Source organism: Carassius auratus, chromosome 22, assembly GCF_003368295.1.
Source record: "Carassius auratus strain Wakin chromosome 22, ASM336829v1, whole genome shotgun sequence".
NCBI classification, from domain to species: domain Eukaryota; kingdom Metazoa; phylum Chordata; class Actinopteri; order Cypriniformes; family Cyprinidae; genus Carassius; species Carassius auratus.
In genome coordinates, this window is record NC_039264.1 from 608,867 (window position 1) to 636,130 (window position 27,264).

General features: G+C 35.0%; 1 long non-coding RNA gene across 1 annotated transcript in view; it reads left to right on the plus strand.

The window, feature by feature from the left end:
* Window positions 1–14,716, plus strand: part of LOC113039308 (uncharacterized) — a 63,340-nt gene extending 48,624 nt beyond the window's left edge. The window contains exons 2-3 of the long non-coding RNA XR_003274942.1: window positions 9,812–9,866; window positions 14,096–14,716. This is a non-coding gene — a long non-coding RNA (uncharacterized LOC113039308). The remainder of the gene's footprint in view (window positions 1–9,811; window positions 9,867–14,095) is intronic.
* The last annotated feature ends 12,548 nt before the right edge of the window (window positions 14,717–27,264 follow it).

Sequence of the window (27,264 nt, forward strand, 5' to 3'; positions counted from 1 at the left end):
CATTAAATGCGTCTGAAAGCATAAAATGGCTGTGCAGAATTGAAGGTGAAGATGAGCTCCGCGTCTCCAGAGTTTAGAGTCCAGCAGACAGAACTGAGATCAGCTCCTCCGCGTTCATGTCCGTGGGCGTCTTTGTGAGCACAGTGATTGCTTCAGAGTGATTGTGTTTCCCTTCAGGTTTTATTTGCTGTGCCCCGAGCACTTGTCACGCACAGCCGCCGATTTCCCCCTCGGCGCTTCAGTCCGTCTTTGGATTTGATTAATTTTTCAGCAATTTTCGCTCTATCTGCCACCATGCTTGGCTAAACTGCCAGGGCACTTTCCCACTCCGGTCAACAGCCTGTTTCCTCTGGAGAGGCGAAGGAAGAAACACAAATCAGAATAAGAGGCTTAGAGCTCATGGGAATTGTGGTTTGGCATAGTGAGAGTCGGGAACTGATTTCTTGATGTGTTTTTAGCCTCTAGGGAAAGAGCCTCTGGACTTCGTGCTTCACTTCACTTGCTGTCGTCGCTCTGGGCTTGACAAGCCACTCGTACTTCCTGATTTCTGTCAGACTGTTTCGTATGCCATGGAGGGTTTCGAATACAGTTTGTTGGTTTTGGATGTGCTGCCTGACTGATACTGAACACACCTACAGTGAAAATACTTCTAGTTGTCGTCTTTCTGTCATTTCTATTCATTTGCCAGTCGGTGGTGATATATAATGTCTTGTTAGCTATTAAATATTTAATTTAGGACTGGGTGAGTAATTGAACTGTCCATTCAGTCTGATTTTTTCAAAAACACTGATTGATTCTGGGCAGAAACAGATATTTTATGGGTGAGTCGTTGAATCATTCATTCAACCCGTTTAATTTTAAAATGCAGATTCATTTAGGAGTGCCACTTCCATTACTATACATTTCTTGAATGCAACTTCTAAATACACCTACTGTACCTGAAAAATAAAGCACTGTTTGATTTATTTGTATGTTATGTGTATTTGTATTGTGGATCTTTTGTTCTTATTTATTTATTTTGTTTATAACAAGATAAAATAATGTACTTTTTTGAAGATTGAAAATTTTTGGCCTAAATATCTGCCACTCTTATTAACTCTGTTTTGTTACATTGCAAGGCTTTTTCTTTTAAAATAGGGAAACTGGTTTAGCTTTGATGCTTAGACAATTTGCAAAATAGTAGATCCAACAGGACAAAGAATCATGATAAAATCATTAATCATAATATTCCTGATTTTTTTTTTATATATATATTTTTGCCATATCACCCACCCTATATGAATATTGATTTTATAAATATTTTGGCTCTCAAAAAATTTTTAAATCGTTTTTTACATTTTTAATTCCGTTTTTATTCGTGTTTCGGCTTTCTAACTATAGACTGAATGAGAAATATAGCCTCGATTAGTTTAAATATTAAGTTAAATAAGTTGATATGTTGAACATTTTTATTTAAAGTAATTTAAAACAGTCTCTCATTGAAAATGTGTTTCCTATACAGCAACTTTTCTTTTTTTGCGGTACATTCCTGTAGGTTATATTTGATACAGCAGAAGATGGAGATGTATTATGAGTTATCAAATCTTTGACTAAACCAATTAGTTAATTAACTCAGACAATCATTCATTCTTACAGTTTTGGTCAGAAATACCAATTAGTGTTGTTTGGGTATGTGCAACGGTTTTGTAGAGTATTTTTTTATTTTTTTTATCTTGACTGATAAATATCAAATAACTTACCTGAGGTAGCAAACTTTTAGCCACCTGAACTGAAGTAAGTTTCTTGAGGTCAATTTTTTTTTATAAGCTTTTACTGTAGTCTGAATCGGTGATTGCGTGTGAAGTAATGCATTTTAGCAATTTTTACTGTACATTGCAATAAGTTTAAATGCGCAGTTATTACTGTCAAAACTGTGCCAAAATAACACTTATTGTTTAAACTTCCTGATGAATTTGACAATCTGTAAACTTCAGTGTTTTTTCATTAAAACAGAAAGATATTCTTGGCATTTATTTATTTCACCTCTCTTCAATACCGTTTTCCCACACGGTTTAAGTAAAAATGTGAATCGGTGGGAGAAAGCTTGAATGAGAAGTATTTTTCTGGCACACCACAAAACCATGCCAAAAACAACATTTAACAATCAATATCAATTTACATTTGTGTTGAAATGCTCTTTTCTTAAGCTCATTTTTAGCCTCGACTGATAAAAAATGGATAACTTACCTGAGATAATTATTAAGCAGCTTTTACTGTGGTTTAAAGACTCACTGGGTGTTTAGATTATGCAAATCTGTACATTTTACTGTACATTTCATCAAAATTCAGTGTATGATTTGCAACACAATGTACACAAAACCTCTTGCCTTTATAGAGAGGAGCTTGTTCACCTTTCTGGCTATTTCTGTGTGGGTAGCCGAGAGGCGGCTCTTTGCTAGCACAGCTAATTGGTTCAGGTCGCGTGTCCTGCGGGTTTGTCCTCTCCTGACCCCATGGATCAGATGTCAGGTTAGTTCAGAGCTATGTTCCCCGTGCTATTAACGCGGTTCCTGCTGCGGCGGAGACGATAGAGCACCTCAGGAGGGCGTAGAGAGCACCACGCACCGCTTCATGTGAAGAAAAGGCTACAGTGTGGATCACACACCGTGTCCTCAAGGACTCCCGCGCGCTCACACTCCATTCGGTCTACGTGTTGCCCACTCATTTTTAGGTACAGTTGCTAAAGGCAGGTCGATTTGTTGCTTGAAGTTGCTAAATTACGTTGTGTCTAGGGCTGAAAAAAAAAAAAAAACTTTTGCAATTTCTTTGATCAATTTTGCAATTTAGATTTTAATCACGATTTTGACACAGATACATTCTTTACGGACATAAATGCATTCAGTGTGAATTTGAAAAATATTTCCAAAAGAAAACCAATTAAAGATTTTTGTGATAAGTGTACCTTACTGACTAACAATAGCTGTGTTTCCATCCAAAGATACGAATTTAACGCAAAACTGGAATATCGTATAAAAATTTCCGAATAAAGAAGCATTTCCATCCAATAAGTCAAAGAGAACAAAATGGTCACTTCCTGATAAACTGGCACTAAATATCACTAAGAAATGAAGGAGAACCCACTAAATATAATAAACAAAATAAAACCGAATAAACACTCAGGCATTTCTGAATGAGCAAAGCAAGATTGGTCCATTAGTCAAATTACCCTGTCCCATTGAAGTTAATGCACACTTTTTGCTATCGGATAAAAAGTTTAACCCACTCAATTATGTGTTTTTTCATCTTGCCGTTTTCATCCAGTTTTATTAATATTCCAAAATGCGCTTAAAAATAGGTGGATGGAAACATAGCTGTTTAAGAAAAAATATATATTTAATGTTTATCATAAATGATCAATTATTGTCGAACATGGGCAACTATCAACTTTATTCTCATGTGATGTATATATGTGTTTAAGTTGCTAAAAGTTGACTTATTTAAAATAGTAGTTCTGTCAAATAATTAATTGTGATTAATTGCATTCAAAATAAACGTTTTTATTTACATATGTGTCTGCTGTGTGTATTTTTATGTCTATATAAATAGAGACACATAGTTAATTGTGTGATATGTATATATACACATAAATATACAAGGTACACACACACACACACACACGTGTATACATATATATATATATATATATGTGTGTGTGTGTGTGTGTGTGTGTGTGTGTGTGTGTGTGTGTGTGTGTGTGTGTGTGTGTGTGTGTGTGTGTGTAAAAAAAAAAGCTTTTTGGATGCAGAACTAAAAAAATAGATGAATTTGTTGTAAGGTGCATTTTGAAGAAAAAAAAAAAAGAGTAGCTAGGATAGTCTGAAAAGTTGCTAAATCTAGCAACAAAATTGTTAAATTGGCAACACTATAGTAATCTAGCTTGAGAGCGTGGTCGGGTGGGTCAGAGCGCACGCACTTGAGGTTATGAAAGAGAGCGAGGCTGTTTGTGGTGTAAATGACAACTTCTAGAGCGTCGGTAGCACCACGTTTACTAATCTGAAGTGAAAACACATTTGTCGTAACTGTTAATTAAGTTAGTCGCACTTCCACAACAGGAGCGAACAGGGAGTGATAAAAGCACGGGGCACTCGACCTCGGACGCTTCACGTGTTTGTCAGTGTGGTTTTAGTCAAGCATCACTGTACTCTCGTTCAGATGTACAGCACTGCTGTTTTATCAATGAGATGATTTCTGAAGTTTCATTCATGTTCAATTGGTGTTTTCTATTTATAATTCAGATTAAGTTTCAGAATTGTTAGTTTTGTTAGAATTGTCAGAATTGTTGTTCAGTATTGTTAGTTTTATGTATTTTTATTTAATCTAAAAGGATGCAAAACCCTTAAAAAAGAAAGAAATCCCACCACAGATGGGGTGTAATGATTTAGTGTGTAGTTGTGAGTGTGTTGTGTTGGTTGTAGCGACTCCTCTGGTGTAGCCGGTCAGTTCTGGTTTGGGGTTAATCTGGTTTTGTTCTTTAATGTCAGCCTCTGACCTTTTTCTAGTTCATTTCTCCCCCTGCATCGACCTGATACAACACTCGCTTCACTATATCCCTCAAGTGGGCTTGATATTTCCCAAATAAACCACAGCACTTGGGCCCTGTCTTGCCTCGTTTGAAACTTCTTTCTTTCGTCGGAGAAGATGAAATGGTCAGCGCAGTGGCAGAAACGCTCAAACTTTCATGTTAATTAACTTTTAAACACTCTTTATGCAACCGCCTTCTCCGTGGTGGCGAGACGGAGGCTGACGGATCTTCGGAGTGATTTTCCAGTGTGTTTGTAATATTGATCTGTGTCTGTGTTGATGCAGTGCTGTTGAAATGATTGACACATCAGAGCCAATCCTCAGAGGTACTAGTTAGTGCCGACGGATGAAGCGCTGGTTAAAAGCAGAAGTGGTGGTGGTGTTGGAGATCTGGACTGACACATCGGCTTTGATTGGATTCCTCTGCTGAGCTGCTCTCGCTGAAATATACGAATGAACCTCGGAGAGCTGAGAATCACGTTCTCTTATGCAGATCAGCAGGACGTTAATATGCATTGACTGGGGTTTTGTCTGTATAGTGCGATGATACACTGGGTGAACTGACTTTAGACTGACTTTCAGACATTTTTGGTTCAACTGAATCTCCTTTGTTTTATCAAACGCTCCAGTGTTTTGTGGCACTGAAGTGTGTATTTATCTAAATTATAAATGACTTGATACATAAATCATTTGCCCCAATACACAGCTGATTTACTTGTCAAATATTCTCAAAAAGTCATTCAGGATAGTAAATGATGACAGCAGCTTTATTTTGAGTGAATGGTCGCTTCAGATGAAGGCTGGTGGACATCAGGGGGCAGTGTTTGCTTTGACTGACTGAATCCAGAGCTCATGACATTCACTGGAACATCAGTGAGCTCCTTATTTATGACTTTAATGAAGCCGGGCTTGTTTTTTTTTGAAAATGTTAATGCCAGAGCAAAGGGAAGACGCATGATTCAGGTCTAAAACTGCGCAGCATGGTGATATTTCTGGCTGAGGTAAGAAGTGAAGGGAGGGGGAAGTGATGTCTTTTTTGCATGCACCATACACTTGTTGTGGATGTTGGTGAGGTTAGCATACCAAGGTTAGCATACCAAGTAATTTTTCTCTGAGAACAACCCAGAAACATCTGTTTCATAATGTGGCACCAGTGCAATTTCGCAAAAGAAGAATTTGGATTCTTGCACCATGTTGCACCATTGCTTCACTATAACCCTAAACAATCTGACGTCTTACTATATATCATGCGAAAAGAAGATCCCCATGCATGATGCTAGCGAACACATCTCCTCTATTCAAAACGCGCTCAACCATCTATCAGAGAGCTGCAGGAACAAACAAACAAGCAACGCAATTATTTACGCATTTTTCAGCTGTTCATCTGACACGCTGAATAATGATGCGCAAGATTGTCCCACACCTCCTCCATGCACTTGAAGACATTCCCGTACTGTACTGATGCTTTGGATGCAGTTCGCATGTTTAATGCACGCAGACGCATGCATGCTTTTCTATTCTGTGTCTTTTCATCTCTGACCTGCTCCAGGGCTCTATAGGTTATGCAAAGAGAAAGATGTTCCTCTAATGCATCTCCCTAATCTGGCAACAGTGCAGCATCACACAGTATCAGTTGCGTTTTTTGCATTTAAATACTGACATTGTTTTTGCAAACAGCATGCTATCATTATCTACCATTTGAGTGAAGATCCCCATGCATGATCTAGCAGATGCTCCTCCATTCAAAATGCATTCTTAGTGTTTTGCGTTTAGTGCAGGAACAAGCACGCATCCGCTCGCACTGCACCGCAATTAACGCCGCATTTTTCAGTTGTTCCTCTGACTCTCTGAATAATGATGCACAAGATACTCCCACACCTCCTCAAAGCACTTGATGACATTCTCGTACTGTACTGATGCTTTGGACGCAGTTTGCATGCTTAATGCGTGTAGACGCATTAACATTTTCTGTTTGCGTCTGATTCTCTCTCAGACTTTCTCCAGGGCTCCAGAGGATTTGAGATGTGACTGAAGATCTCCTTAATCTGCCACCAATGCAGCATTGCCCAAGACAATTATCTGGATTTTTGCGCTATGTTGCATCATTGTTTGACTTATCTACCATGTAAAGAGAAGATCCTCATGCATAATGATAGCAGACATCCCTCCATTCAAAATGCATTCAACCATCAATCACAGTGCATTGCATTCACTGCAGTAACAAACATGCATTTCCTCATATTCCAACGTAATTATTATTGCAATTTTCTTGTTGTTCCTCTGACTCCCTGAATAATGATGCACAAGATGGTCCCACACCTCCTCTATGCACTTAAGATGTCCCTATAGTGTACAGATGCCTTGGACGCAGTTCGCATGCTTAATGCGCTCAGACGCATGCACGCTTTCTGTTGTGTCTTTCTCTCTCTCCGATTTCTCCAGGACTCTAGGGGTTTGTTCGACACGACTGAAGATTCTGCAAAGCACCTCCTTAATCTGACACAATGCAGCATCACAAAAGGCAAAAAGTTGGGATGTTGCTTGACTATAAACACAAACAACAGTTTTCTTATCAACCATGCGAAGAGAAGATCCCCATGCATGATGATAGCTAACATCCCTTCATTCCAAATGCGTTCAGCCATCAATCAAGACGCTTTGGTTTCGTGCAGGAACAAGCGTGCATTCCCTCGTGATGCGACGCCGTTATTAACGCATTTTTCAGCTGTTCGTCTGACACTCCAAATAATGATGCGCAAGGTGGTCCCACACCTCCTCTGTTTACTTAGACATCCCTGCACTGTACTGACACCTTTAACATAGTTCAACGCGCATTTAATGCGCATCAGCGCATGTATATTTTCAGTTCTGTTTCTTTTTCTCACTCTCAGACTTTCTCCAGGGCTTTAGGGGTTGTTCGATGTGACTGAACATTCTCCAAAGCTCCACCTTAATCTGACACCAGCACAGCATCGCAAAGGGCAAATAGTTGCGATGTTGCTCGACTGAAACTACAAACAACAGTTTTCTCATCAACCATGCGAAGAGACGATAATGAGCAAGATGGTCCCACACCTCCTCTTTTTACGCACTGACGCCTTTAACACAGTTTGACGCATGTTTAATGCAACACATGCATTTTTCTGTTCTGTGTTTGTGACTCGCTCTCAGACTCTCTCCAGGGCTCTGGGGGTTGTGCGACTTGACTGAAGATCCTCCAAAGCATCTACATCGCAGAGTACAAAGAAATGCGAAAAGGAACTGAGGAGTGCATGCGTATGTAGGGCTGTCAGAGGTGTACGCGTGAAGAGGGAGTTCAGTGCGAGCTGATGTCAGTCAGAGAGATGTAAAGCAGACTTTGCCTACCGTAGACATACTATGAGAAACAAGTCATGGGCGTTCTTCGCAGAAAACTGCTTAATAATTGACTGAAGGCTTCTGAACGTGGGGGAATGTCTTGTTCTTTGCAGTATTTTAGAAATAAAGATGCTTCAAAAACTATTTTGCAAGTTGCTAAATGGTGTTTTGTAGATTAAAAGCGCTTGATGTTGCATGCTCAGGTTCTTCAGATCACCGTTGTGGCGTTTGAGTTCAAAGTCAACTTGATTTTTTAATGCTTATAAGTGCAGATTTAAACAGATGGAGACAGCATCTTGAAGAAGGTGTGGATTTCTGCTGCTCTTTCCTCGTCTCTCTGAGCTGCCATTCAGCGACTTTCAGACACCACGTTTGCATCCCATCAGATAATTATTCATAACACAGCACTTGGCAGGAGGGATGCATTCACTTTTATTGAAGTCGAGGAAGTGCAGACTCTTGTGGCGGGTCGCATGAAGATGCTTCGGTTCTTTTGATAAGGGGACACGGTGTACTAACTGCTTCTCTTTGCAGAACGGCATGCTGGGACAGCACAATAGTTTTGTGTGAAAGGACTGCAGCTGTGTTTCCTTCATGGCCAAAGGCCTCGGGCCTCCTCGTCTGCGAAATTGCTGCAGTGGGCTCTTTATTGTGATGTACGCGCAGGGGCCGCTCTATTATTTACAATCAATATACAATTATCCTGCCCTCCAACCAATGTCTTTTTTATGTCTTATGATTTAAAAACAACGCAGCGTGGTACGAGCTGACTGTGCATGTGAGAGAATGATTGTGTGTGAAGAGAGATTTGGACTAACGTTTACATTACTGTCAGCTTTTTTTGTCAGCTCAATCTTTATGACTGAAATTATTCACTTTTTAATTTTTGGCTGAAAATGTTGGCTGGTTTGTTTAACTTTTTTTAATTAATTTATCTATCTAATTTGTAAAGTGACAATTATGTATAAAAAATATAGCTATATATTTATTAATCTATTAACTGTATTTTTATGTATAATGTATTTATTATTTATTAATTAATTAGGCATTATTATTATGTTATTATAATAAATTATTTATTAACTTTATATAATATTGAGAAAGTTCCCAACTTTTTTCTATTAAATCTGATAAGAAATTACTTGTAATATTCAATTTTTTTGTAAATGTAATAAATTATGTATAAAAATAATGTATAAATAATAAAAATATGAAATTATGTGTGTGAATTTGAAGTAAATCAAAATTAAAATATGATTATTTATATATATATATATATATATATATATATATATATATATATATATATATATATATATTAAATGTACTTTATGTAAATTATGTGTGAATGATAAATCAGTTGAAATAAATGAAATCAAGTTTCAATATATGCTTTTTTATTTTTAATGTTTTAGGTTCTTAAATTATGTGAGAGTGTATTTTTCCACAAATAAATTAATAACTATATTTTAATTAACAATAATTTGGCATAGCGTTTTAAAAACGAAATATGTATGAAATCTTAATTGTTTATAATATAATTGTATATAACAATCTATTATCTTATAATACTTCTATAATATAATTTTAATTTTTTAAGTCAATAACAGAAATATTTACCATCATAAAATAAAACAATGTAAAAAAAAAAAAACTAAAACATTTTAAAGTGATAATACAAATGAATAACTTTATTTTAAATATTTAGAATTTTTAATAGATTCATTAAAATGGGCAATTGGAATTGATTCATGATTCACTTTAGACATTATACTATCCATAATAACTTTGCAACATTCAGATGATCAAGAAGCTTCAGTAACAGTGTTGCCAGGTCTGCCATTTTCCCGCGGAACTGGGCTACTTTAACCCATGTTGTTTTTCTTGTCCGCAGGTTGAAGCGAATGCAATAACGTGAAATGTAGTTCCTGGAGTGTGAATTTTACCAGGTGAACCCTACCAAAAATCATATATTGTACCCACCGGTACTAGGCGACCCCAACATGGAAATGCCATTAGGCTAATTTTGAATAGCAATTATGAGTTTTTTTTTTGTGAAAACCTGGCAACCCTTTCCATTATCGTCTGCATTCCAGAACTGCGTGACCTGGGTCTGTCGATCGGTATTGGAGTTCCCAAACATTCACAAAAAGTGACTGCGGTCAATCAGGTGTCATCAGGCGGGTCGTGTTTGTTTCTCTCGCTTGACTCCCGTCTGCTCCAAGGTCAGCAGATGACCACTGAGTGCACACAAATAATGAGAGCATGGCGGGACAGGAAGTGCGTGCTATCCGATAGCGTCATTAGCCATGAGCTGGATGTCTGGAGACCTTGAGGGTCAAACCCGAGTTCATCTGCCATCGGGCTAAAAACAGACTTGGTGCTGGTCTGCTATCGATTGGAGGCCGCGGGGGACGCTGAGGTTTAACAGGGATGTACCACTGTCTGTGCGTCAACCGTTAAATCGCCTGTCAGTTTATCAGGATCAGTCGAACTGAGAGTGAGAACAATGATGATTTCTCTCTCAAAGCCATTGTGATGTTAAACGAGGAAAGAAATGCAGACGGACAGATTGGGAGCGAAAGCAGAGAGAAGAGCATTTCAATAAGTGCTGTAATGAAAGCACTCGAGTCAGGACATTTATTCACGTTTAGACCGTATCTAGACATGTTTTACACTGAATGAACAAAAGAGCAATCATATCACTTATAGAACAATAGGCCTACGCAGTCATGACCGGAAATATTTATCGGCATACACTATATTCAAATGTATTAATATATGTATATATATATTAAAATGATTGCAGGGAATTTATTATGCATGTGAATCACTTCAGTAGTGAACCGATTCATTTATCAGTTGGAACTGAATGAAGTGCATCGACTTTTCATTAAATTTCTATTTTTTATAGTTATTTGTGATTTCACTGAACAAAGTTTTCTTTTAATCATTCAAACAAGATCAGTTTGCAAATGAATAATTCAGAGCACTTTGGGAACTGATTCCAATAATTTCTTCAAAAGGTTTCGCTCGCTAATTCAGTTGAATACTTTATGAAAACTTGATGAAAGATACAAACAAATCATTAATCAGAATTAATTAATTAAACAGTTTGAAATGATTTATAGAGATGAATCAAACTAAGAATCTATCGCTAAAATTACACAAGGACTAAAAAGTGATTTTTGAGTCATTTGTGTTAATCAGATTATCAAATATATATTTTTTCTTATTTATATTTAGTTCGCCATCAAATGTATTAAACTGTTTTGAATTGATCAAAATCATTTGAAAGAATCAATTCAAAAGATCAAATTTAGAATTGAGAATTAAAACTAGAAAACGTTATTTTTTGAATTGATTCGTTGAAATGGACAGTTTAAACCGATTCATAGAACTGAAAGAACTTAGCTTTATTTTAAATTAAATTCTCAACTTTCCAGTTATTTGTGACTTTACCAAATAAGGATAAAAAATAATAAGAATTATATTCTGATCAATTTGCCAATGACCAATTTTGTAACCAATTCAAGTAATTGTAGTAAAGAATAAAAAATCTAGTAAAAAAATCACCTTGAAAGGTTTTAGAATTTATAATATAATTATTGAAAGAGACAGTTTGAACTGAATCAAGCTTACTATGAATCTATTGCTGAAATTAAGACTTTTCTGAACGGCCATTCGTTTCAAATAGAATCAGTCAAGTGGATAGTTGAATCTGAAGCATGGAAATTCATCAACTAAGTATTCACTGCTGAAATTGACAGAATGATACATTTCTGTGACCTTTCTAGACATCGTGATTTAAAATTTTCACTCATTAATCCCACTGAATATGTCATGGAAAAAATAGTCATGATACAAAATAATTGTTAATCTGAAATTCATTCAATTAATTTATACGGACACTTTGAACTAATTAATGGAATGTACTAAGAATCTGTTACTGAAGTTGTGATTGACCAATAAGTATCCATGACCTTTTTAGTCATTTGTGTTTACTGAAAAATTAAATTTTTATGTCTTTTAAATTCAACTGGCAATGAATCATTCAGACCAATTCAAAAGAGCATGAATATTGTATTGAAAATGACATTATGATTCAAATGAATCACTGATTTGAATACTGAAACGGTATCTTCACAGTTTGAACTGATTCATGGAAATGAATCAAATCAGGCTGATAACTTCGTGACCTTTACAGTCATTTGAGATTTTCGACTTACTCAGTTTTTCATTTAACCAATCCTGAAGAATCGTCATGAAACAAAATAATCATTAATCAGACATTCAAACAGATTCATTTCAACCAAGAGTTTGGACTGATTCAATATTGTGTTGAAAATGACATTGTGATTCAAATGAATCACTGATTTGAATATTGAAATGGTCTCTTCACAGTTTGAACTGATTCATGGAAATGAATCAAATCAGGCTGATAACTTTGTGACCTCTACGGTCATTTGAGATTTTTCACTTAACCAATCCTGAAGAATCGTCATGAAACAAAAGAATCATTAATCAGACATTCAAACAGATTCATTTGAATCGACAGTTTGGACTGATTCATGGAATCTTTCTCAGCTTCATGCTTTAAAATTAAGTTTCATGATTCATTTGTGATCATTGAATAGCGTTTTGCTAATGAATCTTTCAGACTTATTTGGGAACCAATTCAAGTCATTAATTAAAAAAAAAAGATTCACTCGCTAATCCAATTAAATATTTTAGGGTTGAACACTAAAACTAAAAAACGTTATATTCACTATGGTACATAATGAAAAGAGTGTTTAATGACCGTGTGAACCCTGGTTAAACACGTTTCTATGTCCAGACCACACAATAGATCATTTGAGTTGTCTTAAGCGTTAGCATTAGCCAGATAAAGTGAGTTTTTCTGAACTCAGAGATGCAAACTGCAGCGATTCATCAAATGAAGCCGGGATGAATCAACGGAGCTCATCCAGAACAGACAATGAAGGTCTTCAGTCCATTAGCTTAGATTAGCAGGAACGCCACCAGTTCAAACAAGAGGGGAACGCTACGTCGCGCTCGGCTGCATTATTCAAATTGGCTGCGATACAAAGACATTTTTCTGCTGAATGCCGGCGAAAGCGGTTCAGAGTACATGAGTAATTGTCTTTCCATTGAGTCAGCGGAAAACAGATGAACTCTGGGAAGGTACAACAGAGACTTAAAGAGATTTACAAGGAGGGAGTTCATGAAGAAACTAGCATATATATATAATTAACTGAAACGGTGAAGCTTACAACTAAATACAGAATAATTATTTGTTTGTTTTATTTTTCCAGAATTTTATGTTTTCAGTAAATAAATTATTATTATTATTATTTCCATTTTAATGGTTGAATTACATTCTGGTAATTACAAATAATGTGTAATTAATTGAAATCATTTTTTTTAAAGTAAAAAAATAAAAAAACAATTTTTTTTTAGAGCTATGAAATTTAGTTTTTTTTTTTTCTGTTTTAATTTTTCATGGATAGTTTTTATCTCTATTTCAATTTTTGTAGAATTTTTTTTTTTTTTTTTACATTTCAATTTTAGTTAATCAGAAAGCATTTAATTAATGCATTATTTTAGTGATCAGAAACCATGTCTAATTAATTGAGATCATTGAAATTATACAATTTAAAACTTCAACTGAAAATTTATTTTATAACCTTATGAAAAACATTTTTTCCCCAAATTCCTTTTTTCTTTTATCCCATGTTTTCAATTTTAAACCTTTTTTGGATTCCATTAATACCCAAAACTCATGTATAATAAATCAAATGCATAAAACAGCAACCATTTATTTCTTTATTGTTACGATTAAAGGGCCCTATGAATTTCATGTTTTCCAGAAATGCTGTGTTGTCTGTTTAGATTTTTTAATACAAATTTATCACTAAAATAAAAATGAAAAATTGCTTAAAGGTTTATTAATTAAACTTGTAACATTCTTACATGCTTTCATAATGCATTGATATACAAAATAGTATTAAAAAGAACATTTATTTGTGGTTTCATGTTCACTGAAACTACTCCATAATATGAGCAAAGCACCAGAGTAAAGTTGAAGATGCAGGTTTCATTGCTGAATTGTCAGTTTTTCTTCACATCATTCACAGGAAAGCACCTCAGACATCAATCCTACTGTATCTGCTTCCAGAATCGATGCTGAAACACAGACGCGTCCAGTGACCTGTGCTTCTCCGTGTGTCCTGCGTTCAGTTTGCAGTCCGTCGATGCAGACACCATGAAATAATCCATAGCATCTGGAGCTCCTCTCTTTCTCCCCTGATGAGCAGCGAATCGATGTTCCCGCCGGCAGGCCCGAGACACAGAGAGGGGCGAGAGACACGCTGCCTCTGTAATTCATGGCCCATTGTATTTGCCCGAGCAGCTCCCTGAATGCTTTTGTGCTGGCTGAGCGGGAATCCTTCCAGAGCATTAAGTCAATGTTTGAGCTCTGAACCGAGATTGAAGGCTCAATATTATGGGAGAGATTCATGATTTGCTGGCCATGCGTCAGGTGAAATTACAAGCTTGTTAGAGACCCATAATTCTCCACCGGATCCTGATCAGATCAAACACAACCTCCATCAGATTCAACTTTACTTGCACTCATGGGATACCAAAAGCTGATGATTCGAAGAATGTTCAAGCACAAAAATGTTTCTGTGTAGCAATGACCGATTAGTAAACGGCGTAATCCAAATGCTCCATAGGCAAATGTTGTGTTGTGGTCATAAAAAATACATTTAAAGGAACAGTTCATCCCTAAAAAATATTTTTTTTTTTTGTCCTCATTTACTTATCTTCATGGTTTTTCAAACCTGTACGAGTTTCTTTTTTTCTGTTGAACACAAAGAAGATATTTTGAAGGATGTGTGGAACCAGACAGCTGACGGTACCCATTGACTTCTATAGTATTTTTTTCCCATACAATGGAAGTCAATGGGTGCCGTCAGCTTTTTGATTTAATTTTGGATGAATGATCCCTTTAAATCAATTTCATTGCGTTTTTAGTGAAATTTTAATGCACAAATTATTTTAAAAAATGCAAACGTTGTAGTTGTCTTATTTTGGATGATGTTGTTTTTATTAAAAATGTTCAAGCACAAAAATGTTTCCATGTCATATATATTAAATCGTATTTGCATATATTCAAATTTGTCACATTTGGACACTAATTTTGCTGTACAAATTACTTTTATAATTTTATACATTTTACGAACATTGCAGTTTGTTTTGTTTTTGGTTCTTGGACGTCACAGGACACTTGCATATATTCAGACAGTTTTTGTGAATTCTTTTTCGTTAGATTTTTAAAATAACATTTACAAATGTTTCAAAAAATGGTTGCGTTTTCTTTTTCCCCCAAAGCATTTCCATTTAGTTTTTGTACACAATGAAATTTTAATGCTCAATTTTACAAATGTAAATGATGCAGTTCGGTTTCGTGTGTTGTTTTTATCAGTGATCGATGTTTTGTTAATGATTTGAAGTTATTTTAAGGAAACCTGTCAGGTAGGTATTTTCACAATGTTTTCAAAAGGTGTTGTTTTGCTTGATTTTATTAATTAAACCTGTGTCTTTTCTTCACACTAAGCTATCATGTGACTTCAGAAGACTTGTTGTTGTTTTGGGTGAACTGTCACTTTAAGACTGAACATCTGCTCTGGCCTGCAGCTCTGGAAGTCTGCTGAGTTTTAGAAGCCTATACTACACACTTATAGTTTTTAATTATTCAGAAAACACAGGCATAAACACTTTTGACTGCTGCTTAACAAATTGTTATATTACAAAGAAAATAAACCCCGTCTGAATGCACTTGCAGTTTTAAGGATTACATAAATGGAGATGCCAGTCATATATTACTCCACAATCAGTATACATGTATTTTTGTATATTCAGTATAGATTGTGTTTTTGTAATTTTCATTATATGCAAGTTTCAAAATGTTGTTTATTTTTTTATTTCACCCCAAAATGTGAGGTTTTATATATATATATATTATATCTTTATATATATAGTGTCCATATATATTATTATATTTTTTAATAATGTACTTCAAGGACTTTTTTTAACCATCATTATTTATATTTTAGCCCAAGTAGTTTGCACCAATGCAAAAAAAAAAAAAAGATTTGAATCATATACAATTGTTTTAATAAAATGTTTCATATATGATGTACAAAAAAAAATGAAAAAAAGATTTGCACTCACTTCAAAGCTTTTGTTTTTAGTCTATAGAAAACGAATGGCTCTTCTCCACAGTGGCACCATGAGATCCCCCAGAAATCCATCTATAAAATCACGTCTGACTGATATGAAAGTTAATTTCTCAGCGTCGTAGCTGCATAATAAGTCGAATAATAAGCCGGCGCCATTGGCAGTGACAGTGAAGCCATTACAGTGATGTATCCATATATAATTCACACGTGTCGAGGCTGTTTACGCGCCACAGATGTGATTAAACTCCAGTGAAATGTAGCGCCGGAAATCTCATTCAAACGTAAGCTGCAGGAGCCCGACGCTTCCCAAAAGTGCAAAGAAATATAGACGTGAGAGCTTTTGTGCGACACTTTCAGGAAACTGTCTAGCAAAGTGCGGCCTAGTAAAGCATTTATGACTTTGATGATCTGTGTTTTTTGTCAGTTTAATTTTAATAAATGTCACGTTATGATTGATAAGGCTGTTTATGTGCGTTTATCATAGGGGGAAGCTGTGATACAGACATTGGGAGCTGAGAAATTGGGAGAGAAAGCCAATATGTCAGCGCTCTGGCATTTGACATTGGGTAACTTCATCTGTCCGAAAGGGCAGCGCTCGCTAACGCCCAAACAATTACAGCTAATTGGATAAAGCAGCAGCGTCCTTGTTCCTGCTGACACTTTTATTGGTGTCTTCAGCAAATTAAGGGGCATCACTGAGGGTCACGATTCAAGATCGTCACAGCAACAGAGAGGATTATGGGATATGGATGCATAGATCATGTAGACCAGTGCTTTAAGTGGCCCAAAAGAGGTGCCGGTACTCTATTATAGCCAAAAAATATATATATACTTTGTTTTTTGTTTTTTTATGACTCCCCTCATCCCCTGAGGTAACAACAACTATATTGAAGGGGTTTTATATACAGCAGTCAACAGGCGACCTTAATAATAAATCCTTTTATTAGTTTGTGGATTTGCTTGAGCTAGAAAGAACTACTGAACATAAATAAAATGTGCAAAAAGATTTTGAAAAAATACCCTTAGAAAGAGATACTGCATTCAAACTTTCAAACTGACTCAAATGATTCGCGAACCCGCTCCGAACTCCCGAACTGATTCAAATGATTCGCGATCCCCAAACTGACTCAAATGATTCGCGAACCCTCTACGAACTTTCGAATTGATTCAAATGATCCGCGAAGCCGCTCCGAACTCTCGAATTGATTCAAATGATTCGCGAACCCGGCCTGAACTCCTGAACTGATTCAAATGATTTGCGATCCCCAAATTGACTCAATGATTCGCGAACCTGCTCCGAACTCCCGAACTGACTCAAATGATTCGCGATCCTGCTGTGAACTCCCAAACTGACTCAAATGATTCGCGATCCCCAAACTGACTCAAATGATTCGCAAACCCGCTACGAACTCCCGAACTGATTCAAATGATTCGCGATCCCCAAACTGACTCAAATGATTCGCGAACCCGCTACGAACTTTCGAATTGATTCAAATGATCCGCGAAGCCGCTCCGAACTCTCGAATTGATTCAAATGATTCGCAAACCCTCTCTGAACTCCCGAACTGATTCAAATGATTTGCGATCCCCAAATTGACTCAATGATTCGCGAACCCGCTCCGAACTCCCAAACTGATTCAAATGATTTGCGATCCCCAAACTGACTCAAATGATTCACAAACCCGCTACGAACTCCCGAACTGACTCAAATGATTCGCGAACCCGCTCCGAACTCCCAAACTGGTTCAAATGATTCACGCTCCATACTCCGAACTAGGAAGAAGGAAGCGTGCGTTCTGAAAAGCGGCAGCGCAGGCAAAGGATTAAAACCTCTATTAAAACAGATGTCCAAATGAACATACCAGTACCCTAAAAGCATGTTCTGGGCGCACGGAGAGGTGGCCATACGCTCAAGAGCTATATTTGGAAGTGCCGGTACTGAGTACAGGTGGATACAGGCCCACTTAAAGCACTGATGTAGACTTCATGTAGTACTTTAAACCAAAGTTATATGGCCAAACGTTTTGTGTACCACAATAGCATATTCATATTTTACTATTGGATTAAACCCTTGTAGTTAAGATTTTCAAATTCTGCAAAAAAATAAATATGTGAAACCCAACTGGTCAAATAAAAAATTATACATTCAACTTCAAATGTAAAATATTTAATATTTAAATAAATATTACATAAATATTTAAATATTCAAATGAATGGAATATTAACATTTTCATAAATTACTATTTTTCTGAATAACAAATATTATAAAAAATAATAATTGAAAAAACATTCTTCGAAATGTAGTTATGCAAAGCATGTGAAAACATAAGTCATATTTAAAACAAATAACAAAAAAAAAATCATATTTAGATGTAGTGAAATTATGTAAAATATGCCAATAAATCACACATTTATAATTCCTTATTACTGAAGTAAAATTATGCAAAAACTTGTTTAATAATAATAATAAAAAAGAATATGTATATATATATATATATATATATATGTATGTATATATATATATATATATATATATATATATATATATATATAAAGCTATTTAAATAATTGTTAACTGGAGTCAGATTTTTAAGACTGTAAAAAAATGAAATAGAAATAATAATTAGAAATATAAATATGACTTCAGATAAATTGTTTAAAATAAAAACATTTAAAATGTTTTAGTAATTTATGATTATTAAAAAATGATGTGAAATTATTAAAAAAATCCAAATATATGAAACTTTTTTTGTGTAATTTTCAATAATTTAACGGAAGTGAAATTATGCAAAAAATTCAAATGCATTCATAATTTTTAATAAAATAATTTTAACCAGTTTAACACGGTTAAGCATGAAATATATTTTAACTTTTGCATAATTTGACTACATATAATATAGTTTAAAATGAATGTATTTTATATTTCACATTTACAAATTATATTTTACATTTTTAAAAATAAAAAAACAAATGTGAAAATGTGCAAAAAGTCAATTGTCATGTTAAAATAAAATAAAAAATGTAAGAATCAGTGTAGTTTTACAGCATGAATGGAGTGTGATTGTGTAAATTACTAGAAAGCAGACAAATTACTATAATTCAGCGCTTTCTTTTAGCGTTAAAACAGTCCAATGTGGTTAAATAGCTACCTGAAGAGTTGAGATTAAATCGAATTTAGTAAGAGTTCATTTAACATTCATGTTCCCACCGTGACCTCATGCTCTTTGTGAACAGCTCCAGTCATTTAACATCCAGCAGCTTCGGCTGACATCTGTGATCACTGCGGAAATGAAAGTGCACACGTCACCCAGCGTGCTGTGATTAGGCCGCGACAGTCTGCACCTATTTCATTGACAGCATAATGGAATAATAACTGTGTAGGTGCTAATCTATCGGGAGGGTCGAAGGCTATCAGCAGCGGTGCATTGGAGGCCCTTCATTGACCATATGATGACAGAACGCCCTCTAATCCCTGCGCTGAATGTCTCGCTATTGTGGACATGTCGCATAAGTCGTTCGGCCATCATTGCGGAGATTAGATCGCTTGTCAAACTCAAGAGGGTGAATTAAACGTTTTCTCAGTGGAGTCAACTCACTCACCTTTTAGAGGGAGCTGCTGCAGTGTCTGTAGCAGAATAATCAATGCTTGTTGACGTAGCATGAGATAGCTATTATGAAAATGGCTAATTTGTTCAAATACAGCAGTGTTTCCTTTAGAAATACTATCAATTAGCAAACATAAAAACAGTATAATGGTTCGTTTACAAGTGTGTTTCATTCAGAAATACTGTCGGTTCGCATACAGAAACACAAGCTAATTGTTAAAGCCGTTAGTTTGGAGGTCAGTTTCCTTTAGAAATGCTTTTGGTTACCATACAGAAATATTAGCTAATGGCTAAAATGGTTAGTTTGCTAGTTTGAGAGAATTTTTCCTTTTAGAAATACTGTCAGTTAGCATGCAGAAACATAGGCTAATGATTAAAAGTACTACTTTGCTAGTTTACCAGTTAGTGTCCATCAGATATACACTGTTAGCATGTAGAGTTATGGATTATTGGATTTGTGATTAGTTTGCTGGTTTAGGCCAGTTTCCTTTAGAAATACTGTCGTTTACATACAACAACAGTTAGTTTGGCTAGATTACAAGTCAGTTTCCTTCAGAAATATTGCCGTTAGCATACAGAAACACGGTAATAGTTAAAATGGCTAGTTTGCCAGCTTACACGTCAGTTTCCTTCAGAAATATTGCCGTTAGCGTACAGAAACATGGTAATCGTTAAAATGGCTAGTTTGCCAGTTTACACGTCAGTTTCCTTCAGAAATATTGCCGTTAGCGTACAGAAACACGGTAATAGATCAAATGGCTAGTTTGCCAGTTTACACGTCAGTTTCCTTCAGAAATATTGCCGTTAGCGTACAGAAACATGGTAATCGTTAAAATGGCTAGTTTGCCAGTTTACACGTCAGTTTCCTTCAGAAATATTGCCGTTAGCGTACAGAAACATGGTAATCGTTAAAATGGCTAGTTTGCCAGTTTACACGTCAGTTTCCTTCAGAAATATTGCCTTTAGCGTACAGAAACACGGTAATCGTTAAAATGGCTAGTTTGTCAGTTTACACGTCAGTTTCCTTCAGAAATATTGCCTTTAGCGTACAGAAACACGGTAATCGTTAAAATGGCTAGTTTGCAAGTTTACACGTCAGTTTCCTTCAGAAATATTGCCTTTAGCGTACAGAAACATGGTAATCGTTAAAATGGCTAGTTTGCCAGTTTACACGTCAGATCCTTCAGAAATATTGCCGTTAGCGTACAGAAACACGGTAATCGTTACAATGGCTAGTTTGCCAGTTTATAAGTCAGTTCCCTTCAGAAATATTGCCGTTAGCATACAGAAACACAGGGTAATTGTTAAAATGGCTAGTTTGATAGTTTATAAGTCAGTATAAATACTGCCGCTTAGTATACAGAAACAAGCTAACGGTTAAAAAGTGGATTGTTTGCTTGTTTAGATGTATTCTTTAGAATTACTGAGGGTAAGTATACATAATTAGAGGCTAATTGTTAAAATAGCTAGTTTACATGTAAATTTCTTTTACACATACTTTTGTTAGCACATAGAAACACAGGGTAACTGTTAAAATGGCTAGTTCATTAGTTTCCAAGTCAGTTTCCTTTAGAAATATTGCCGTTAGAATACAGAAACATAGGGTAACTGTTAAAGTGGCTAGTTCATTAGTTTCCAAGTCAGTTTCCTTTAGAAAAACTATTTTTAGCATGCACAAACATATGCTAAGAGCTAAAATTGCCAGTTTGCTAGTTTAAAAATCAATCAAAAGGTTAAAAAGTGTCTGGGTTGCTCGTTTACCTGTTTTCTTTAAAATTGCTGTCAATTAGCATACAGAAACATAGGCTAATGGCTAAAGTAGCAAGTTTCTGAATTACATTTTGGGGTGTAAAACCACTATAATGTATGATAACGAGAACAAGTCTTTTAGAAACTTTATCTGTAAGCATACAGAAACATACAACCAATAACCTGCTAACTTATAATGCAAATGAGCAGTTATAGTATTTTGATGTAGCAAAGACATTTCTGCCCTATCTGTATATGGCAGAAATCATAAGAGTAGTATGTTAGTATGCTAATCCGTCCTTAACTATACATGTTCAGAGTTTGACAGTGCCTGAGCAAACTTTTATATTAGCATTTCGTTTCATATTTTGGCTTGCGCTCACTTTCGAGCCTCCTCCGTTGACCTCCCCGTTATTTTTCGTCTGTTTCTAATATTCTTCCTCTTTAAGCTTTGGCTCTTTGACATATAATAAATTAGTGCGTGTCTTAGCTCCGCGCTTTTGGGTGACTCGTGTGCGCTACGCCCGGGCGAGTATTGGCTTTCTGACCCTGGATTATCTTCAGGTTATTATTGGCACGACTCTCGCTCTGTCTCTCCATCCATAATCACACCTCGAGACGCCTCCACCTGAACGCTTGCAAAAAAAAAAACCTTATTAACTTCTTCTCACAGTCAATTAACCCGTCACATGTGACATAGCTGCCTTTACCCACAATGCAATGCTACGGTCTAATAATAGACCGCTAACTCCTGAACAGAAGTTGCTCTTAAAACTGTTAAGACACTTGGGTGAATCTTCTGAAATGTTTTTTGATGCTCCTCATCTACTTACTCTTTCCATTTAATTTATTGCGCTTCTTTGCTATGTCTCCTCCACGTTGTTTTTAGAGATGTTAGCTGTATGATTAGGAGATGCAAGGAGGTGAATGTGGTTGGATGAGCTTTACAAACCGTTGTTGAAATGTTAGAATCCACTCCAAATTAAAAAATTTATGTGAGATTTTAAAACAAGTATTTTAGTATTATGCTACTAAAATATAAAGTTGTGTGAATGTTGTAAAAATCCGAGAAAGTATGACTTTTTTAATAGAACACATTTTTGTTTGTGCAATCATTTTCGTTTCCCTGCTGGGAACATTTAAAACCAGTCTGAGGTGGTTTGCTAGCCTATGCTAGCTCATTGATGCATTGATAGCATTTTGACGACCTAACTGCAACCAAAATGCAGTGTTATGCTCCAATACAGCATTGTAGGAATTCCAAACACATTTCCAAACTAATTGTAAAATATTTTAGACAAACGTTTTAATATGCAACCAAATGAAAATATTTTGGACACTTTTTTTATTGCTAAACATTTTCCCAACTGGCATAAAATCAGTTGAAACCAATTTTAATTGGTTTAAAACCTTTTGCTGGTTTATGCTGGTATTTATCTGGTTCATTTGCACATTATGATGGTTTTGACAACACAACCTAAAAAAAAATAATAAAAAAAACACTGCAATATCTTCGCCAACTTTTCACGCCTCACATACGAAAAATTACGTGAAACCAGTGTTGAGGTAAGCCAGCGTGATCATACAGTAGTGTCACTGCTGAGAACAAACATACACTTTCTTCTGTTTAATCTGTCCTTAAACTGGCTATTCTCGGTATTTCGCTCTGCTGAACGGGCTTTTATATTCTTCTGATGAGCGCAGGCACTGACATCTTACCATTGTGCCATTCCTTGCCGATTTATTCCTGGAATTGATTGAGAGAGTTCAAAGAAGTAGTGCTCTTGAAAGCAAGTCCTTGTGTTAAGACTGCGTGGGCCGCTCAGTCAAACTCCACAATCGGAAAACACTCCAGTTAATTCTGCCAATGACAGATCCTTCGCCTGGACCTAGCGGTAATGATACGGCGGTAAACACACGCCAATCAATGGCCTCCTTTCAGCCGGCTGCTGGTGGACCGCCACTTTTGAGTCATGTGACATGATCTGCAGACTTATTCTTCTTCTTCTGAGCTGATTTGACTCTTTATTAGCAGCTTAAAACACATTAGCAATGCTCCCAAACAGCTTATTAAAGCTGTAAATGTAGTCTTTAAGTCTTCTGGAGTCACATAAAAGGAACAGGCCATTATGTAAATTATTTTCTGATAATAATGCATTTTGAGCTAGTGTTTAATAAACCAAATAATTGATTGGTGCTCCAATATTTTTTCAGAAACTTGACAATTTGTTTTGATCATAAATTTGCCACTTTTTAGTACTTTGCTGAGGGGTCCAGGTGATCAGATTGGCATTTAGCATATAGCTGCATGGTTGTTGTTTTTTTTTTTTTTTTCGTATGTTGCACAGTAATTTGTAATGGTTTTAAAGCACTGCTTTATGGTTAAGATGTTTGGAAAAATCTTTAGTGCATTATTGGTTTTAGCATATTGGTTTTCAAGGTTTTTTTTAGCATGTTGCAGTGATTTGTAATGGTTTTGCTTAATGGTTGAACAGACTTTTAGCACATCCCTAAAAAAAAAGTAAAATAAAGCAAAAAACATAAACAAAAAACTATAAGTTACTGTCGTGAAACAGTGGTCACCACATATTAACCATAGTTTACCCATTATATCTGTAATAAAACTGTGGTTATACAAACAGCAATCAGTATACACAAAAACAAAAAAACATAGTTATTGCTTTTTTACTATAATTTTTAGGATAGTTGTAAATATATTTTGGTGGTGTTTTTTTGTTTATTTGTTACGTTTTAGAATATTAGCACGTTAAATAGTTGGAAAGGTATTTTCATTGTGTTTTTAGGATATCTTTTAGCATTTATTCATGTTGAATAAAGGTATTTTGGTGTTTTCTTTAGCAAGTTTTAGCATTTTTAACATGCTGTTTTTGGTATTTAACTTTTTTTTTACATATTGTTTTTAGCAAATTGCTGTGTTTTAGCATTGCTACATAGTATTTTGGTGGGATCTTTTGGCATTGCTAAGTGTGGACTTATTTTTATTACATTGCTGCATGGTTAGTTTTGTAGTTTTGTAGCTCATTTTGCAATGTTTGCTGTGTTTTTAAGCATATTATTAAGCATTGTGGTTGATTGCAAAGATTGTAGTTTGCTAACATTTTAGTGAAGATTCATGAGAAAGGAGAATCCAATTCTTACACTAAAATCCAATTTAAAAAATATTTAAAAAAAGCTTAATTATTTATTCAAATGCATGCACTTTTGTATAACATATAACCAATTGTAAAAATTAATAAATAAATGTGTATATACATATATAGGATATTGGCATAATGTTTACTAGTGTGTATTCATGGGGGAAAAAAAAAACATTATTTTGAATTAAAATAAAAATGTATCTGTGAGTGATTCTTGGTTCAAAAGTTGGTAAGGTCTGCTCTCATTTAACATTCATAATTTATTGCTTTTACACACTTAACATGATATGTCAAGCGTAACATCCATCCATTGAATAAATTAGACAGAAAAAAATATGAACTGGAGAGAAAAATATAAATACAATATGGTTGAGTCTTGAATGCTAATGAGAGCAGGACAGAACCGCACTAACACGTTTCTCTGCTTCATTTTATAGTTCCTTTAGCTGGAGATGACACGTTGCTGTTTAAATACTCTCGGTCTGACATTATGACTCAAGTCTTTCAGAAACGTGTTGTAATTCTGTGCCAAATCTGTGGTGGTTTCATGCAGCGACTCTGTCCTGTGATGTAAGGCGACACACGGCTTGCTTCGAGGTTGCAGACGGGTTAAGCTGAACCTCTAGAGAGGCACTTTTGCAGAACTCAAGGTTGTTTTTCTGTGTCTCGAACCTGGTGATGACGAGGCTCTTCTGTCAGGTCGCGCTCACTGGATTTGTGTCGAAACTCTTCGAATTCATGGGCTGCTGATCAAAGCGGCTCCGGCGCGCCGATGAGACTCTTCGCTGACTTTCATCTCCACGCCGGGGCCTTTTTTGTTTTGGCTTGTCATTTCACAATGTTGCTTTCAAAGAAAAGTCATCATTATTTATCACAGGAACCTTTCCGATTTATTTTGACTAGAGAATAACGACAGCACTGTAGCAATAATTCATTCGCTTTTTATATTCGCAGCTCCAATCCGACTTGCATGTCTGTTTCAATTCGTTTGGTAACAATTACAGCGGATCTCAGATAAAGTTTGGCCCAACTCTTGAAATATGAAGCGCTTTGGAGTAGTTTTAGTAGGCTATAAACTCACAATACATGTCAGTTTTAAACAGAAAAGTACATGAAGAGTCTAAGTCGTCTACATTAGATTTGTTTAATTTCTTCATTATTTAATATTTTCTCTTTATCATTATTATTATTTTGTGATTTATTTATTTTTAATTTTTTATTGGATATTTTTGTACAATCATTGTTCTATTTTTAGATTTATTATTATTTTTAAAAATATTTTTAGCAATAATAATGGCTTTATTTCATTGTTCATTTTTTAAATAATCTTTTTTATATAAATAAATATAAATACATTAGTAAATATTTATAAATATTATAAAAAAAATCAATATTTTATACATTTTGTACATTGCTGCATGGTAGTAAAGGTGTTTTCTAGAGGTTTTTATCACGTTCTTACGTGCTAGAGAGTTTATTGCATTGCTCTACATTAGCGAGGGTCTTCTGAGCAGTTGCTTCCTGTTTTTGAGGTAAAAAGCTGCTTAGCTGTGGCACTCTTGAGCTCATCTTCAGCTGCAAATGCCCAGCCAATGCATGCATTACAGAAATCACATCCTACAGACTCTACATGAGGGCTGTTATGGGCTTAACGTGTGCAGCTAAATATTTAGTGGATTATCCTCATTACAGCTTGATCAGCCCTCCATAGCAATTAGCGCTTCACTGTTTCATCCGCATATCGCTGGCGTGAAGCTCTCCAGCACACACTGTTACACTGCGTTCATTTATCTGTGTTGTGCATTGTGCGACTTTAAAGAAAGAACATTATTGGAATATATTAATATTTTTCAGCCTTAAGACAGTATTTGATATGCATCTCAATTTTAATTACTTTTTTCGTTTTTTTGCATTCAAAGAACCATCATTTCAACCAAACCAAGAAGATTCACAAAGCTTAGAGACAGTAGTAAACTAAAGTCAAAAGTAACAAATATTATTTTTAATTAAATTTATTAATGTATATAAATATATATAATAAAAAACAAAATAAAACTGCTAAACTGTTTATCAGTTTTTTTATATTTTTATTTCTAAATATTTTTAAGCTATGTAATGTTGTTGATGTGATTTGTTTTTATTCATATAAATATTATTCATAAACTTTATATTTATAAACGTTTTATTTATACAGTATTTATACAAAATATTTTCAAACTTATTTTGCATATTATTTTGCTTTTAAATTGTAGGAGTATTTAAAAATACTATTTATATATTTTTATTTATTTATTATTTAATAATAATTTATAAAAAAATGTATAAAATTTATTTTTTATTTAATAATAATTTATAAAATGCATGCATGTAATAATATAATAAAATAATTAAAAATATTAAAAATAATAAAAAAAATTGTAACCTTTACATTTACTGTATAAAAATATGATTTGTGTTTTCTTTAAACTGTACTTTTTATATTACTTTTTAATTATAGAAACATTTTTAACTTTATATTTACTAAAGAACTATTCATATATTGTATGTATAAAAATTATATAATTTATTTAAAATTATAAAAAAGAATAT